Source organism: Schistocerca serialis, chromosome 6, assembly GCF_023864345.2.
Source record: "Schistocerca serialis cubense isolate TAMUIC-IGC-003099 chromosome 6, iqSchSeri2.2, whole genome shotgun sequence".
In the NCBI taxonomy this organism is placed as follows: Eukaryota; Metazoa; Arthropoda; class Insecta; order Orthoptera; family Acrididae; genus Schistocerca; species Schistocerca serialis.
In genome coordinates this window covers 737,981,633-738,001,753 of record NC_064643.1, presented here as the reverse complement: position 1 = coordinate 738,001,753, position 20,121 = coordinate 737,981,633, and the positions used below count along the sequence as shown (strand labels likewise).

Genomic DNA, 20,121 nt, shown 5'->3' with positions numbered 1-20,121 from the left:
GTGTTGTTGTCTCCATTCCTGAGACTGGTTTGATGCAGCTCTCCATGCTACTCTACCCTGTGCAAGATTCTTCATCTCCCAGTACTTACTGCAGCCTACATCCTTCTGAATCTGCTTAGTGTATTCATTTCTTGGTCTCCTTCTACGATTTTTACACTATACGCTGCCCTGCAATAGTTAATTTGTGATCCCCTGATGCCTCAGAACATGTCCTACCAACCGATCCCTTCTTCTAGTCAAGTTGTGCCACAAACTCATTTTCTCCCCAATTCTGTACAATACCTCCTCATTAGTTATGTGATATACCCATCTATTCTCCAGCATTCTTCTGTAGCACCACATTTCGAAAGCTTCTATTCTATTCTTGTCCAAACTAGTTATCGTCCACGTTTCACTTCCATACATGGCTACACTCCATACAAATACTTTCAGAAACGATTTCCTGGCATTTAAATCTATTTTCGATGCTAACAAGTTTTTATTCTTCAGAAACGCTTTCCTTGCCATTGCCAGTCTACATTTTATGTCCTCTCCACTTCAACCATCATCAGATATTTTGATCCCCAAATAGCAAAATTCCTTTACTACTATAAGTGTCTCATTTCCTAATCTAATTCCCTCAGCATCATCCGACTTAATCCGACTATATTCCATTAGCCTCATTTTACTTTTGTTGACGTTAATCTTATACCCTCCTTTAAAGACACTGTCCATTCCGTTCAACTGCTCTTCGTAGTCCTTTGCTGTCTCTGACAATTACAATGTCGTCGGTGAACCTCAAAGTTTTTATTTCTTTTCCATGGATATTAATACCTACTCCGAACTTTTGTTTTGTTTCTTTTACTGCTTGCCTGAATGAATGGGAAACTTTTGTTACAACGAGGCCCCCTTCATACTCTCTCACGTGCTGACGACACTATGTCACACGAGTCCATGCCATTTCGTTTAAAGTGATCACAAAATATCTAATGCCGTCCACACCCCTTTATATGTCCTACCTGGCCTGGTAACGTTCTCTTTTTATCTATTTTACGTGTTGCCACTTATGAATGACCTGCCACTTAAATTCCAACATAGACAGTATTTTCACGATATTATAGACTGAGGTGACGAAAGTCGTGTGATGCACATATACAAATCGCTGTAGTATTGCGCACACATGATACGAAAGGGCAGTGTTTTGGCGGAGCTGTCTTTTGTACTCATATGGTTCATGTGAAAAGGTTTCCGATGTGGTTAGAGTTGCACGAGGGGAATTAATAAACTTCAACGCGGAATGGTAGTTGGAGGCGGACGCATGTTGCATTCCGTTTCGGAAATCGTTAGGGAATTCAATATTCCAAGACCCACAGCCTCAATAATGTACCGAGAATACGGAATTTCAGGCGTTACCTCATCATAGACAACTCACGGACTTCACTGCGTTTACGTAGCGTTGTCAGTGCTAACAGTCAAGCATCACTGCCTGAAATATGTTCAGAGATCAACGTGTGACGGACAACGAATGCAGTGAAATATGACATTAACGTGCTATGGCAATAGACGACCGCCGCGATTGCCTTTGATAACAACACGACATCTTGGTCACGTCAGCTGGGTTCCAATTTCAGTAAGTAACCGCTGACGGCAAGGCTCGAGAGTGGCGCAAACCCCACGAAGTCACGGACCCAAGTTGTCAACATGGCAGTGTGCTATCTGATGGTGTTCCGTAATGTTTTGGGCTGTGTTTATATGCAGTGGGCTGGGTCCTCTGGTCCATCTGTACACTCAGATGTTAAGGACGGGTGGTAGGGACAGAGCATCGAGTTGACATTATACTGAGTGCACTATCCGAATATTACCTCGAGCAATTAAACAGAGAACCGACTGGCGGAGATAACATCTTGGACCTACTGATAACGAACAGACCCGAACTTTTCGACTCTGTAAGCGGAGAACAGGGAATCAGTGATCATAAGGCCGTTGCAGCATCCCTAAATGTGGAAGTAAATAGGAATACAAAAAAGGGAGGAAGGTTTATCTGTTTAGCAAAAGTAGTAGGAGGCAGATTTCAGACTACCTAACAGATCAAAACGAAAATTTCTGTTCCGACACTGACAATATTGAGTGTTTATGGAAAAAGTTGAAGGCAATCGTAAAATGCATTTACTCAGATACGTGCCGAGTAAAACTGTGAGGGACGGGAAAATACCACCGTGGTTCAACAACAAAATTAGGAAACTACTGCGAAAGCAGAGAGCGCTTCCCTGCAAGTTTAAACGCAGCCAAAACCTCTCAGACAAACAGAAGATACACGATGTCAAAGTTAGCGTAAGGAGGGCTATGCGTGAAGCGTTCAGTGAATTCGAAAGTAAAATTCTATGTACCGACTTGACAGAAAACCCTAGGAAGTTCTGGTCTTACTTTAAATCAGTAAGTGGATCGAAACAGCATATCCAGACAATCTGCGATTATGATGGCATTGAAACAGATGATGACGCTCGTAAAGCTGAAATACTATACGCCTTTTTCCAAAGCTGTTTCACAGACGGAAGACCGCATTGCAGTTCCTTCTCCAAACCCTCGCACGAACGAAAAACTGGTTGACATCGAAGTATGTGTCCAAGGAATAGAAAAGCAACTGAAATCACTCAACAGAGTAAAGTCCACTGGACCTGACGGGATACCAATTCGATTCTATACAGAGTACGCGAAAGAACTTGGCCCCTGTTCTAACAGCCGTGTACCGCAAGTCTCTAGAGGAAGGAAAGGTTCCAAATGATTGGAAAAGAGCACAAGTAATTCCAGTTTTCAAGAAGGGTTGTCGAGTAGATGCGCAAAAGTATAGACCAATATTTCTGACATCGTTGTAGAATTTTAGAACACGTTTTTTGCTCGCGTATCATGTCATTTCTGGAAACCCAGAATCTACTCTGTAGGAATCAACATGGATTCCGGAAACAGCGATCGAGTGAGGCCCAACTCGCTTTATTTGTTCATGAGACCCAGAAAATATTAGATACAGGCTCCCAGGTAGATGTCATTTTCCTTGACTTCCGGAAGGCATTCGATACAGTACCACACTGTCGCTTTATAAACAAAGTAAGAGCCTACAGAATATCAGACCAGGTGTGTGGCTGGATTGAAGAGATTTTAGCGAACAGAACACAGCATGTTGTTTGCAATCGAGAGACGTCTACAGACGTTAAAGTAACCTCTGGCGTACCACAGGGGAGTTATGGGACCATTGCTTTTCACAATATATATAAATGACATAGTAGATAGTGTCGTAAGTTCCATGCGGCTTTTCGCGGATGATGCTGTAGTATACAGAGAAGTTGCAGCTTAGGAAATTGCAGCGAAATGCAGGAAGATCTGCAGCGGATAGGCACTTGGTGCAGGGAGTGGCAACTGATCCTTGACAAATGTAATATATTGCGAATACATAGAAAGAAGGATCCTTTATTGTATGATTGTATGATAGCGGAACAAACACTGGTAGCAGTTACTTCTGTAAAATATCTGGGAGTATGCGTACGGAACGATTTGAAGTGGAATGATCATATAAATTTAATTTTTTGTAAGGCGGGTGTCAGGTTGAGATTCATTGGGAGAGTCCTTAGAAAATGTAGTCCATCAACAAAAGAGGTGGCTTACAAAATACTCGTTCGGCCTATACTTGAGTATTGCTCATCAGTGTGGGATCCGTACCAGGTCGGGTTGACATAGGAGATAGAGAAGATCCAAAGAAGAGCGGCGCGTTTCGTCACAGGGTTATTTGGTGAGCGTGATAGCGTTACGGAGATGTTTAGCAAACTCAAGTGGCAGACTCTGCAAGAGAGGCGCTCTGCATCGCGGTGTAGCATGCTGTCCAGGTTTCGAGAGGGTGCGTTTCTGGATGAGGTATCGAATATATTGCTTCCCGCTACTTATACCTCGAGAGGAGATCACTAATGTAAAATCAGAGAGATTCGAGCACGCACGGAGGCTTTCCGGCAGTCGTTCTTGCCGCGAACCATACGCGACTGGAAAAGGAAAGGGAGGTAATGACAGTGGCACGTAAAGTGCCCTCCGCCACACACCGTTGAGTGGCTTGCGGAGTATAAATGTAGATGTAGACGTAGATTATTGGCAGGAAATGGTTATGTCCAGTTGCTTGGAGACCATTACGATAGAATTTTTATGGATGACAATGCGCCATGTCACCGGGCCACAATGGTTCACGAATGTTGTGAAGAACATTCTGGACAGTTCGAACGAATGATTAGGTCACCCAATTTCCTGAACATCGTGAGTCCTATCGATCACTTATAGGAATTAATCGAGAGTTCAGTTCTTCCTCAAAATCCTGCACCGGCAACACTTTCGCAGTTACGGTTGGCTGTAGATGCAGCATGGTTTAATATTTATGTAAAGGACTTCCAACAACTTGTTGAGTCCATGCCGCGTTGAGTTGTTGCAGAACGCCGGACAAAAGGAGGCTAGTCCACTGGACTCGCATTCGGGAGGACGACGGTTCAATCCCACGTCCGACCATCCTGATTTAGGTTTTCCGTGATTTCCCTGAATCACTCTAGGCAAATGCCAGGATGGTTCCTTTGAAAGGGCACGGTCGACTTCCTTCCCCGTCCTTCCCTAATCCGGTGAGACCGATGACGTCGCTGTTTGGTCTCTTCCCCCAGACAACCCAACCCAAAAGGAGGTCCGATGCGATACTAGGAGTTTTGCCAGTTAATGTACTGTTACACTAACAAAGATTAAAAGTGTTGCATTTTTAATACCTGTAAACTTAAAACGATTACGAAACCAAAATGCTTAAAATTATCAATTTGTATATTAATAACAGGAAGATAGCGAAGAATCTAGATACAGTGGTACACAGGAACAACACTAAACCACTCTGGCCTTTCCACCTTTTACAAAAAAATGAGACTTACGCGCTACCCACTGCGCTACCGAGGCACGTTTTTCCACCTTTTACAGACAATACCGCTATGGTGTGTATGTGCAAGACTTAGCACATAGATACTTTTCTTTGCATGTTAGCCAGTGTATTTACTAATACCAAAGAAATGGTTCAGATGGCTCTGAGCACTATGGGACTCAACATCTGTGGTCATAAGTCCCCTAGAACTTAGAACTACTTAAACCTAACTAACCTAAGGACATCACACACATTCATGCCCGAGGCAGGATTCGAACCTGCGACCGTAGCGGTCACGCGGTTCCAGACTGAAGCGCCTTTAACCGCACGGCCACACCGGCCGGCTACTAATACCAGACTACAATAGAAGAGAGTGATATATAGGGTGTTAATATATGAATATTGGGGATTTAACGCTTTGTAATATTTGTTATATTAAACTTACAGTTATAAATGATATCTTGAACGTAAGAGCAACTCAAACAGTTTTGCCAAGAACCTTATAAATGTTCAATGTGAGCACCATTTGTCACACGACACACATCAAGTCTATAACCGAGTTCTTTCCAAACGTTGATAAGTGTGTCTTAAGTGATTGTAGCAACAGCTGCTTCAATCCGGTTTCTTAGTTCAGGGAGATCTGCTGGTAGTGGAGGCACGTACACGCGATGCTTGATGAAGACACAAAGGAAAAAAATCGCATGGCGTTAGGTCAGGTGAACATGAAGGCCATGCAAAGCAAGCCCCGCCATTTGGCCCCTTGCGGTCTATCCAGTACTTGGCTACAGTGAAGTTCGACCAGTCGCATACTGCACTATGCCAGTGAGGTGGCGCACCATCTTGTTAGAAAATGAAGTTCTCTGGCTCATTTTCTTCCTACTGAGAGAAGAGTCATTGCACTAGTGTATGAAGGTAATAAGTGCGAGTTACAGTAGGTTCACCAAAATAGAAGGACCCGTGAACCTTCCGCCGGGATAAGGTACAAAATAAGTCACTTTAGAGGAATCTCGTTGCATTTGTACCATCTCGTGAGCATTTTCTGAGCCCCAGATGAACACATTGTGAGAGTTATCGTGTCCACTAAGGTGAAAGGTCGATTCATCACTGAGGACAATATGATCCAGAAAATCTTCATCGACATTAAGCAACATTTCACTTGCGAAGTTGGCATTTAATCAATAGTCTGCCGGCTTTACAGAGTGTAAAAACTGTGAACGGTACGGACGTAGTGTACGCGTTTCTTGAAACTTTGCAAACAGTCGACACGGGAACTTCTAACTCACCACTAGCCTTCCCGACTGATTTCTTTGGGCTACAAGGGAACGATTCTCTCAGTCGCTCAACAGTCTCTTCACTAACTCTTGGTCGTCCTGTGCTCTTCCCTTTACAAAGGCAGCCGGCATCTTCTCACTTGGAGGATCACAACCGAACTTCAGCCGGAACGAACGTAGCACAGTAGCTGCAGATTCGGTCTTTGCAAACTGCAAACCACAAAACGCTTTCTGATCACTAGTCGCCATCTTCACTATTACTGCTGTCTAGCGGATTGCGCTGGAAACATATGGCGCAGCGCATGCGTACTGGTGCCAAACACAGCTGTTTGAGTTGCTCTTTCATTTGACATATAATTTATAACTGTAAGCTTAATGTAATAAATATTATAAAGCGGTAAAACCCCGATATTCATTTATAAGCGCAATGTATTTGCATCTAAGTAAAGGAAGTGAAAATCTCCACGGATGAAGTAGGTAACTAATTGGCTACGTAGCGTCAGATAAGAGGATCGCTCACTGGCTACTGGGCCTCACGGAATTCGGCCGCCGACGCGCAGAGAAGGCCCCTTGTCGGAGCAGAGCAGGCATTTAAGTGCAGCAGACAGAGGGAGAGAGAGAGAGAGAGGGGGGGGGGGGGGTAGAGAGACAGAGGGAGGCTCAGGAAGAGGCTGGGACGAGGCGGCCCTTCATGAGACTCTGCTGCTTCCGCAGAGCCGCCGATAACAAGCGCCGCCCGCGGCAGGGGGCGGCCACCCCCATACCCCATCCCCAGCCACACAGCCCGCTCCTTTGCATGCCCGTCCATCCCCCGCGGGAAATCTGCTAGTGCCACTCGGACCGCAAGAAAGAGAGACTCCGAGTGGAGGGTTGGCAGGCGATGCGGCTGCTGCCACTGATTCCCGGTGTCACAGTCGACCCCCCCCCCCCCCCCCCCCGCTTTCTCACCTGTTTCCCACACTGCCCTACAGCCGATCCACGGCACGCTTTCTGAACGGCTTGCCGACAAATGCGCGGCGGTCCAACAGGACACGAATGCTTCCGCTCTGACACTCTCCTCACGTAAAGGCAATAGCACATATTCCCAGTCACAAAGAGCATCCTAGAGGATCCGGAGCAGACACTGCGTGTACATTTTACCCAAGGCGCAGCTATCCCTCATCTCGATGTAGGAGGGGAGCCGATTTCTTTCACGATCTGAAACCATATGAGTACATTGAAGTACCAATATTTTTCATTAACAGCTTAAGTGCACACTGCATTTCGAATCGGACGGTGTGCCATTAAAATCCACATTTGGCGAAACTAATTTCGATTTTCGACATTCTGCCTCTAAAGTACTGTAACTGACTGATCGTTTGTGATACTTGAAAGATTATTCAGTATTTACACTGCTTAGGGCAACTCCAGGAAGACAATTACTTCTTATGACTAATTACGTATGCTTTTCAGCAGTAATATCTAATTTATACCACTTAAATTCGTTAACTAAAAGAAAAATCCAATGTCTATGTGAACACTGACCACTTACTGTTCTGTTCTCTTTCTTCTGGGGAAATAATAGTTGTTGTGAATACATGGAACTGTCCCAGATCAAATACGAACGTACAGGTACAGACTCGCTGTACACATGTAGCACGTTGATGTAAAGAATAAAGAAACAAATTAACCGATATAAAAATAAGGTGACAGTCGTAGGGGACTGAGGCTACTGGCCCTTATCTCTGGGTAACATTAGTGCCAACCATCCTCAGATTAGAAATAACGAAGTTCTTTAATTTGCTCAAATACTGCGACATAAAGGTTGTCGTTTTCAGTTGTTCCATACGCAATGAGAATAGGGGTGCCTAATTCTAGTGTACAAGGGTTTCCACCATATGCTGTCCTAAATTTTTGTTTTAATACTACACTCCTGGAAATGGAAAAAAGAACACATTGACACCGGCGTGTCAGACCCACCATACTTGCTCCGGACACTGCGAGAGGGCTGTACAAGCAATGATCACACGCACGGCACAGCGGACACACCAGGAACCGCGGTGTTGGCCGTCGAATGGCGCTAGCTGCGCAGCATTTGTGCACCGCCGCCGTCAGTGTCAGCCAGTTTGCCGTGGCATACGGAGCTCCATCGGAGTCTTTAACACTGGTAGCATGCCGCGACAGCGTGGACGTGAACCGTATGTGCAGTTGACGGACTTTGAGCGAGGGCGTATAGTGGGCATGCGGGAGGCCGGGTGGACGTACCGCCGAATTGCTCAACACGTGGGGCGTGAGGTCTCCACAGTACATCGATGTTGTCGCCAGTGGTCGGCGGAAGGTGCACGTGCCCGTCGACCTGTGACCGGACCGCAGCGCCGCACGTATGCACGCCAAGACCGTAGGATCCTACGGAGTGCCGTAGGGGACCGCACCGCCACTTCCCAGCAAATTAGGGACATTGTTGCACCTGGGATATCGGCGAGGACCATTCGCAACCGTCTCCATGAAGCTGGGCTACGGTCCCGCACACCGTTAGGCCGTCTTCCGCTCACGCCCCAACACCATGCAGCCCGCCTCCAGTGGTGTCGCGACAGGCGTGAATGGAGGGACGAATGGAGACGCGTCGTCTTCAGCGATGAGAGTCGCTTCTGCCTTGGTGCCAATGATGGTCGTATGCGTGTTTGGCGCCGTGCAGGTGAGCGCCACAATCAGGACTGCATACGACCGAGGCACACAGGGCCAACACCCGGCATCATGGTGTGGGGAGCGATCTCCTACACTGGCCGTACACCACTGGTGATCGTCGAGGAGACACTGAATAGTGCACGGTACATCCAAACCGTCTCGAACCCATCGTTCTACCATTCCTAGACCGGCAAGGGAACTTGCTGTTCCAACAGGACAATGCACGTCCGCATGTATCCAGTGCCACCCAACGTGCTCTAGAAGGTGTAAGTCAACTACCCTGGCCAGCAAGATCTCCGGATCTGTCCCCCATTGAGCATGTTTGGGACTGGATGAAGCGTCGTCTCACGCGGTCTGCACGTCCAGCACGAACGCTGGTCCAACTGAGGGGCCAGGTGGAAATGGCATGGCAAGCCGTTCCACAGGACTACATCCAGCATCTCTACGATCGTCTCCATGGGAGAATAGCAGCCTGCATTGCTGCGAAAGGTGGATATACACTGTACTAGTGCCGACATTGTGCATGCTCTGTTGTCTGTGTCTATGTGCCTGTGGTTCTGTCAGTGTGATCATGTGATGTATCTGACCCCAGGAATGTGTCAATAAAGTTTCCCCTTCCTGGGACAATGAATTCACGGTGTTCTTATTTCAATTTCCAGAAGTGTATATCACCTCATCGCTGCATCTGGGGGTGTTGTTGCGAGGTACATAACAAACAATAAATCTGTGCATTATTCTGTAGATTTTAAATCATACAAAAGTGGCTGTGAAGTAGCAACACTGTGTTCTAAATCACAAGTTTTATAAACAGAAATTGATTTAGTTTTTTTTGTAAGATACAGATCGAATTGTGTTGGTGATTCACTGAAACAGGCACTTTTTTATGCATTGTCTTAGCACATGGTTTGATGGTGTTGTAATAGTATAATGACCACATGGGATTCGAAATATGTATGGAGCAGGATACACACCAGCCGGTTTGGCCGTGCGGTTCTATGCGCTTCAGTCTGGAATCGAGTGACCGCTACGGTCGCAGGTTCGAATCCTGCCTCGGGCGTGGATGTGTGTGATGCCCTTCGGTTAGTTAGGTTTAAGTACTTCTAAGTTCTAGGGGACTGATGACCAAGATGTTAAGTCCCATGGTGCTCAGAGCCATTTGAACCATTTTTTTAGCAGTATACATAACAGTGTCAGGACTGAATTCAGAGTACGTGTGTGTTTGGTGAAAGAGGAAATATGGTAAGCAGTTTATCTAACATTTAGTTTAGGACCATGAAAGGTTAGCTGACTGGGGACAAGACTCAATACTGTGTTCCACCTACCGTTCTGCCGACTGCTATTTCAGGTAGGTTTTTTCCGTTATTCTTGCTAAATGGCCTTCCGGGTTCAACATCCTCCTCTTCAAGACTTCGAAGATGTTGCGGTATTCGTATAGCTTTCTTAATTCTTCACTTTCTTTAACCCTCCATTACATGTTATTTTCATCATCTATCGGTCCAAAAATTTTCTTTGCATTTCTCTTTCGAATATTAATAGTTTCTCTTCATCTTCCTTTCCAAATTTTAACGTTTCACATCTGTGTAATATTACTGGCGTAATTTTCGATTCATACAAACGAATTTTTTAGTACCACTAAGTGATATTTTCTTTAAGATTTTCATGATACTAAGAAGAGTTGCGATCGATGTTGCTAAATGGACATATATTTTTATTTCCGCTCTAGTGCTGTTGCTAAAAAGACGTCCTGAGTACTTGAAACAGTTAACCATCATGTAAGTTAATCCATCAATATTCTGTTGACGCCGACCTTCATAGCGAGGAAACATCGTCATAACAAAATACGGGAAATCAGAGATCGCAAGGAAAGATATAGGTGTTCGTTTGTTTCGAGCACACTACGAGAGTGGAGTAATAGAGAACTACTGTGAAGGTGGTCTGGCATGCACGTAAGTGTAATTTGCAGAGTATGCTTGTAGACGTAGATGTATATGAAAGGCGCATCAATTTGAATTTTCTTACTTATGACTTTTTTCGTTGACGTGTAATCCTTTTTTATAATCGATTTTATAATAATAGTGTGTCTTTCTGATTAATTTTGTTTTGAGACTACTTACTAAAGCTACATCTCCCTAGGCATCTCTGGTAATGTTCACCTCCTCGATATGGATCCTTTGTGGATTAATTTTACTAATCCAATTCTTCTAAGCCGCGGTTTAATAAAATAGGTGAAATGGCGTCCCTTTGTCTCTGTCTTGAGAACCCCACAGATGTCTTTACACGACATAGAGTCTTATATGGAGAACTTAATTTATCTGATTAGCTTTCTTGATATTTCAAATTACTTCTTTATACACGTATCAAAAATAGTTTTGCATCACCTCGGTTCCCAGAAGTCCCGAAGACAGGTGTTGACTGTGGGTATTGTATCACAGACACAGCCTGTCTGACTGTTCGGAGATGTCACTAAAGCCGCCCAAAGATGTAAACAACCGTGCATGAGCAGCGCCTATTAGACGGAGGGTGTCCGACAACCGATTAGTTCCAGTCATTTCACCAGAAAGGAAGTACACGGCTCGTGTTGTCTGTAGTTAAATCATGCCTGGGCGGTCAACACTGCGGTTCGATCGCGTCCACATCGTTACGGAAACCATCGATTACATGCCTCGCTCGGGCCACCCTGGGCTACTACTGCAGTGGATGACAAGTGCGGGCGGATTATGGCTCGGAGGAACACTGACAGCAACGCCACCATGTTGAATAATGCTTTTTGTCCTGACACTGGTCGTCATGTTATGACTCAAACTGTGCACAATAGGCTGCATGATGCGCAAATTCACTCCCGACGGACTACTACGGTCCCAGGTTCTAATCCTGCCTCGGGCATGGATGTGTGTGATGTCCTTAGGTTAGTTAGGTTTAAGTAGTTCTAAGTTATAGGGGACTGATGACCACAGATGTTAAGTCCCATAGTGCTCAGAGCCATTTGAACCATTTGAACCACTCCCGACGTCCATACCGAAGTCCATGTTTGCAACCACGAAACCATGCAGCGAGGTACCGATGGGACAAACAATACGCCGAATGGACTGCTCAGGATTGTCATTACGCTCACTTCACCGACGAGTGTCGGATATGGCTTCAACTAGACAATCGTCCGAGACGTGTTTGGAGGCAGCCCGGTCGGGCTGAACGCCTTAGACACACTGTCCAACGAGTGCAGCAAGGTGGAGGTTCCCTGATGTTTTGGGGTGACATAATGTAGGGCCGACGTACGTGGCTAGTTTTTATGGAAGACGGCATAATGTCTGTACCATATGTGAATGCCATCCTCCGACCGATAGTGCAACCATATCGGCAGTATATTGGTGAGGCATTCGTCTTAATGGATGACAATTCGTGCCGCCATCGTGCACATCTTGTGAATGGCTTCCTCCGGGATAACGACATCGCTTGACTAGAGTGACCAGCATGTTCTCCAGCATGAAACCTGCCGAACATGCCTGGGATACATTGAAATGGGCTGTTTATGGACGACGAGACCCACCAACCACTCTGCGGGATCTATGCCGAAGCGCCGTTGAGGAGTGGGACAATCTGCACCAACAGTGCCTTGATGAACTTGTGGATAGTATGCCACGACGAAAACAGGCATTCATCACTGCAAGAAGACGGTATTAGAGGTACCGTTGTTTACAGAAATCGGGACCACCACCTGTGAAGGTCTCGTTGTATAGTGGTATAAGAATCAATGTTTGGTTTTCACGAGCATTAAAAAGGGCGGAAATGATGTTTATGTTGATCTCTAATCCAATTTTCTGTACAGGTCCTGGAACTCTCGCAAGCGAGGTGATGCAAAACCTTTTTTTTTTTTTATTTGTGTATTTTTAGTGTCTGTCGGCGTATACTATCAAGAGCCTTTGAGAAAACTAGAAATAACATGTTGACATCTACACTGAATTCACACACCTTCTCATTGGTCTTTATGACCTAATGCGTATATGTTTCAGCGGAAACAGCGTTGGTAGTAACTAATTAGTTCTTCAGTTAGAAGGCTCGGTCTGTTTAGTATGCACATGGATAGGATTTTATGGTAACATCGAGTAAAGTACTTTCGGTGTATTTACCATACACCAGGCGATAATTTTTGTTAAATACAATGGATACAATTGCAGTCTTCTAGTCTGTAGGTATAGTGTATGTCATCCAAATTGTTTCTATTAATGTCTGTATTTCGAATATCAGCTGCGGTCGTTCAGAATCTAACAACTCAGCGCATATCTGGTCTTCACCACAAACTTATTATTATTTAATTTCTTTATTACTTGCTGTATTTCATTTACTGATGACTTGTACACTGCATCAGATTTTTCAAATTTACTCTAAGTCTCTGGGTCAGTGGATTTGAGTAGAAGTGAGAAGTATGTCCCCATCTTTTTTGTATGTCAGTATTGTTTGTTAGTATTTTTTCCTGCTGATCCTTTATAATCTGCTCTGTTTCAGAAAACTTAGGAAACATTTTTTTTTTAAATTTTCTCATTTATCTGACTTGTTCCATAATGCTTGAAATCATCCTCTGCTTCTCTTATCATATTGTTGTAGTGTTCCCGGTTTTGTTGTCTTAGTATGCGTTGTGTTAGCTACCGGTTTGTATCTCTCCCTTTCAGCGTCGTATTGTTCCTTTCTTGAATTCAACTTTTCCTCGTATTTCTCCTCTCCAGCGCAAATTCTTGGACTTTCTGTTAAACCAAATTTTGCTTGGTCGTTTTCATTTTCTTATAACTATGGAAGTTACTTCTTACTGTTCTTACTTTCGACGTTTCGTTGCTCCCTATTGGCCAGTTAAGCTTTTATTAGGTACTCTTAATTGCTTTGATGACGTTTTCTTTTGTACTTCCTTCCACCAGATCTCCTATGTTGTGTTTTTCATTCTATTTCCATTTAGTTCCCTTTTGAGTTCCATTCTTGTTTTGGATGTAATTAACACATGGTTAATGTCCAAATCTGTCTCCACAAAGCTTCTGACAAATTTAATACTGTATCGGAATCTATTTTGGATACCTACATGGTCAATCTGATTCAATGCTTCTCCGTCTGGCGATATTCATGTCCGGAAATGACGCGTTTGCCTTGAAATTTTTTGCTGCTTAGCGTGAGAGTATTTGTCATTGCAAAATTAACAACTTGATTTATGAATATAGAACCCGGTTCCGCATTCGGGAAGTTACCTGCAGTCTCTGTATTTGTCCGTCTCCTCTTTTGAGTAAGCCCGTTCAATGCCATCTTGTTCATTGGAGAGGTCCCAATTGCGTCCTCTGTGTTTCCCGTTCGTTTACTAGTATTTGTGCACTTCTAGGGCGGTATAGGCTTTTAATATTACAAGAATTAGAAGAGAAAAATTTCTTGTAACATTGCCAACATTTGCTCCAGTATATACCGGTTGATCAAAAAGTAAGTATAAATTTGAAAACTTAATGAACCACAGAATAATGTTGATAGAGAGGTAAAAATTGACGCACATGCTTGGAATGACGTGGGGTTTCATTAGAACCAAAAAAAACTATTGCTAGACGCGTGAAAGATCTCTTGCGCGCGTCGCCTGGTGATGATCGTGCGCTCAGTCGCCACTTATGATTGGCCTCTCAGGTCCCCAGACGTCAGTCCGTGCGATTATTGGCTTTGGTGTCACCTGAAGTCGCAAGTGTATCGTGATGACCGACATCTCTAGGGATGCTGAAAGACAACATCCGACGTCAATGCCTCACCATAACTCCGGACATGCTTGTTGAGGAATGATGGTGGACTTATTGAGCATTTTCTGTAAAGAACATCATCGTTGCTTTGTCTTACTTTGTTATGCTAATTATTGCTATTCTGATCAGATGAAGCGCCATCTGTCGGACATTTTTTGAAATTTTGTATTTTTTTGGTTCTAATAAAACCCCATGTGATTCCAAGAGAGTGTGTCAATTTGTACCTCTCTATCTACGTTATTCCGTGATTTATTCAGTTTTCAAATTTATACTGACTTTTTGATCACCCGGTATCTTCTTGTTGGCAAGGCATGCATTGAGTGTCCTGACGTGTCAGCATTTTACATGCGTAACTGTCAACCTGGAAGACCAGGAGTGTTCATCGTGGGTGCTCTACACCTAGGAGATTTGCCTTCACTGTAGCTTGGAGAACCTGTTCTGCCCGTGTTCGGTTCTGGTCTCTCTGGTTATCTTATTTTGCTGGTACTCTCTATGTCTGGAGAGCTACAGTGTGCTGAACGGCATTATATCAGTATTTATTCCATTTGCAGATTAATAATTATAGCTATTTTGATCAATGTGTTTTTAGGTTGTCTAGTACGTCCATGTACATGTGGCAAGAGCAAGCCACTAATGCTCATTCTGCCCTAAGCTACAGGTCAGTTGCTGAAGTGTGGGCGAGTGGATGCAAAACGGTAATTCTATATTGACAAGAATACCCCACTTAGTGGTGGAGAACGACAATGCAGAAAAATTAATTTATGTGATGTATTTTTGGGAAGACTGTTAGATACAAACAAACAATAAATTGGGTTTATATTAACGCGCCAGTTACCTCAATATCTGCATTTAGGCCGGCCGCAGTGGCCGAGCGGTTCTAGGCGCTACAGTTTGGAACCGCGCACTAACTACAGTCTGCTCAGAGCCATTTGAACCATTTATCTGCATTTACACCACTATATTCACAATTGAGTACCTGACAGAGGGTTCAATGAACCAACTTCAGTCTCTCTTCCGTCTCACTCTCGAACGTCGCGCGGAAAAAAAGAGTGCTTAAATTTATCTGGGCGAACCCTGATTTCTCTTATTTTATTGTGATGATCATTTCTCCCTATGTAGATGGGTGCCAACAGAATGTTTCTGCTATAGGAATATAACAGGCAATATAAAGACACCAATAAAGACCATTTAACTTTACGCTAAATCAGCCACAAACTAGAGATTAATAATGCTGTTGCAGGAAAGGCGGACAAGGGACTCAAAGAAGATCACTATATACAAAAACGTAATAACTTCCTCATTGCAATCAACATCACAGAAATGAATAGAGACCCAACAAATAAATACATGGCCCAAAGAAGAAAAATTGTTAAAAAAATGTAACACGATCCTAACAGATTATGAAAGTAAATCATGTATAGGGCTGAACCCTAGACCACCAATGCTAGATGGACAACCCAAAATACGTAATCCATTAGTTCCTATCCACCTAGTGGTGAACATCATAGGTAGCCCAACACATCTCGGTAGTCAAAAACTAAACAACATACTAAAAAATATTATACATACAAGACAAATTATACGATAAATAACTCAAGATCATTGCAAAAAACTACAAGACATATAAATGCCAACAAATCGAAAATTTATATCCTTTGATAAAACAAACCTCTGAACTAACATAACCATACTTGAAAATAATTTACTACAATGTAGGAAAACTTCAGTAATGGGCACTAAAGAATTTATAGAATTACTCAAATTAATACTACATCAAAATTACATCTTGTTTAATGAAAAATTGTTCACAAAAACTGAGGAAGTTGCCATGGGATGCATCATTGCAGGAAATATAACAAATATGTTCATAAATTCATTAAAAGAAAAACTTTTCAACAACACTACCCCTTATTTAAAAAAAATGTGTATTACTATACATATGTTGATGACACCCTAATGCTACTTGATAGAAATACCACAGACATCCAGCTAATACACAATGCACTAAATGCACTACATCAAAAAATGAAGTATGCAATGGAACTAGAAAACAACAAAGCGATAAACTTTCTAGACTATAAAAAATGTTCAAAATGTACACAAATTCGATATATACCGAAAACCTACCACAACAGATAACATCATACATGCTACTTTGTGCCACCCAAAAGCACATAAGTATGCCTACTTTCATGCCATGATCAAGAGGATAATGAACCTCACATAAGAACAAGAAGCAATCCATAAAGAAAGAAAACTTTTAATATATGTGGCACTACAGAATGGTTATAACGCAAAATTGGTTCGACAGATATATAACAAAAATACCACACCATTAAATTCAAAAATAAGTAATGAAATGACTCGTCAGCGAGAAACACACACCAAACAGAAATTCAGATATATACCGACAACATATATAGGCGACATATCAAACACACTAAACACAACGTTAAAGAAAACAAACGTACACCTCATATACCACACTAAAGAAAAATTAAACATTAGATCGGGAAAAGTTAAATTACCAATATACTCGTATCCAGGTATACATAAAATTCATTGTAAGGGTTGTGATACGTTCTATATATGTCAGACAGGTTTGGAACTTTAATATCAGATACAGAGAACACACTAGAAACAATGAACACATCCCATCAACCTTCTTTTAACACCTACAGATAGAACAACATACCACAGACAATATAGAAAAAGCAATCCAAATATACCATATAACACCTAAGGGTCACTTACTCAATATTGTGGAAGAGGTCGAAATCTACACACATGTACACAAATTTCTACAACAAATACTCAATGAGCAATTAGATCAAAAACATAAACACTATATGGAAAACTTTTTCCAATTCATCGATCATGAAAACGGATAAACAAACAAAGACACATGCTAAGCCGAACCAATAAGACATTCACAGATAAAAATAAACAACACGGTAACTAAGGGAACTCAATAAGTAAATGCTCTGATGTAAACTTATAACATCAAACATCAAACAAAAAAATTAGTCACACACAACAAATAAAATTCAGGCTATTCTATCACTTGAGCCTTGTCCCGCAGTTACGCAGGGTCAGCCATCATCAATCGGAATTGGCATGTTAATGTTTAAGGGGTGGCCGAATGCCCTTCCTGCCGCCACGTCGTACCCCCAGGACGGAATTAGTGTACCCCAACTGTCCGCGTCGAGTGTAATCCGTGGAATAGTGCGAAAGTGTTCAGATGTGTGCGAGCCGTGTAGCTGAGGCGGAACATGGAGACCAGTCCGGTATTCACCTAGCGGGATGTGGAAAACCGCATAAAAACCACATCCAGGCTGGCCGGCACATCGGCCCTCGTCGTTAATCCGCCGGGCGAATTCGATCCGGGGCTGGCGCGCCTACCTGAATCCAGGAAGCAACGCGTTAGCGCTCTCTGTTACCCTGGCGGGTAAATAAAATTCAGGCTATAAATTCCAACAGGTATAGCCTATGAAAGATACGTCATAAAATAACTTTAAAAGACGTAAGGAAAACGCGTGAGCGACTAAGCAGCGACGTAACAGGTAAGGTAAGAATTCCATAAATGTATGGTTGTCAATCTCATATATGACAAGTAGGCTACCATCTGCCCTAGAAAATAGTATATAATAAATCCATTACTTTCAGATCACCTGATGATGGCAATAGTGCTGAAATAGGCCTGTCGTGATTAAATAAACATCTCAAAACAGAAGCAGGTTTTTGGACTTAATTCATAATATACAGGGTGTTACAAAAAGGTACGGCCCAACTTTCAGGAAACGTTCCTCACACACTAATAAAGAAAATATGCTATGTGGACATGTGTCCGGAAACGCTTAATTTTCATGTTAGAGCTCATTTTAGTTTCGTCAGTATGTACTCTACTTCCTCGATTCACCGCCAGTTGGCCCAATTGAAGGAAGGTAATGTTGACTTCGGTGCTTGTGTTGACATGCGACTCATTGCTCTACAGTACTAGCATCAAGCACATCAGTACGTAGCATCAACAGGTTAGTGTTCTCATCACGAACTTTATTTTGCAGTCAGTGCAATGTTTACAAATGCGGATTTGGCTGATGCCCATTTGGTGAATGGATTAGTACGGGGCAATAGCCGTGGCGCGGTGCGTTTGTATCGAGACAATTTCCAGAACGAAGGTGTCCCGACCGGAAGACGTTCGAAACAATTGATCGGCGTCTTAGGGAGCACGGAATATTCCAGCCTAAGACTCGCGACTGGGGAAGACCTAGAACGACGAGGACACCTGCAATGGACGAGGAAATTCTTCGTGCAGTTGACGATAACCCTAATGTAATCGTCAGAGAAGTTGCTGCAGTACAACGTAACGTTGACCACGTCACTGTATGGAGAGTGCTACGGGAGAAGCAGTTGTTTCCGTACCATGTACGGCGTGTGCAGCAGCTGATTGGCCTCCAAGGATACACTTCTGCGAATGGTTCATCCAACAATGTGTCAATCCTCATTTCAGTGCAAATGTTCTCTTTACGGATGAGGCTTCATTCCAACGTGATCAAATTGTAAATTTTCACAATCAACATGTGTGGGCTGACGAGAATCCGCACGCAATTGTGCAATCACGTCATCAACACAGATTTTCTGTGGAAGTTTGGGCAGGGATTGCTGGTGATGTCTTGATTGGGCCCCATATTCTTCCACCTACGCTCAATGGAGCACGTTATCTCTACCTGTGCTGCTAGAACATGTACCTTTACAATTACGACACAACATGTGCTTCATGCACGATGGAGCTCCTGCACATTTCAGTCGTAGTGTTCGTACGCTTCTCAACAACAGATTCGGTGACCGATGGATTGGTAGAGGCGGACCAATTCCATGGCCTCCACGCTCTCCTGTCCTAAACCCTCTTGACTTTCATTTATGGTGGCATTTGAAAGCTCTTGTCTACGCAACCTCTGTACCAAATGTAGAGACTCTTCGTGCTCGTGTTGATGACGGCTGTGATAGAATACGCCATTCTCCAGGGCTGCATCAGCGCATCAGGGATTCCATGCGACGGAGGGTTGATGCATGTATCCTCGCTAACGGAGGACGTTTTGAACATTTCCTGTAACAAAGTGTTTGAAGTCTCGCTGGTACGTTCTGTTGCTGTGTGTTTACATTCCACGATTAATGCGATTTGAAGAGAAGTAATAAAATAAGCTCTTACATGGAAAGTAAGCGTTTCCGGACACATGTCCACATAACGTATATTCTTTATTTGTGTGTGAGGAATGTTTCCTGAAAGTTTGGCCGTACCTTTTTGTAACACCCTGTATTTATTACTGTTTCGTGTGGCATTTCTTTTCGAGGTCGTTGGTTACATTGGAAAGTGAAGTAATGGGATGGGGTAGGAAGGAACATTGAAATGAATTGGGGTTTGGGATGAACTGTAAGGGAAACATATCGGATTAAGAGTACGGAAGGGAAATGTGAGTCTTGATGTTTACATTTGCCATAAGGGCCAGATGCTCGGCTGTTGGTGCCTAAAGCT

The 20,121-nt window shown here is 43.3% G+C and overlaps 1 protein-coding gene across 1 annotated transcript in view; it reads right to left on the bottom strand.

The window, feature by feature from the left end:
- LOC126485058 (probable G-protein coupled receptor CG31760) overlaps positions 1–20,121 on the bottom strand; it is a 613,409-nt gene that overhangs the window by 12,843 nt on the left and 580,445 nt on the right. The gene's annotated exons all lie outside the window — the stretch shown is intronic.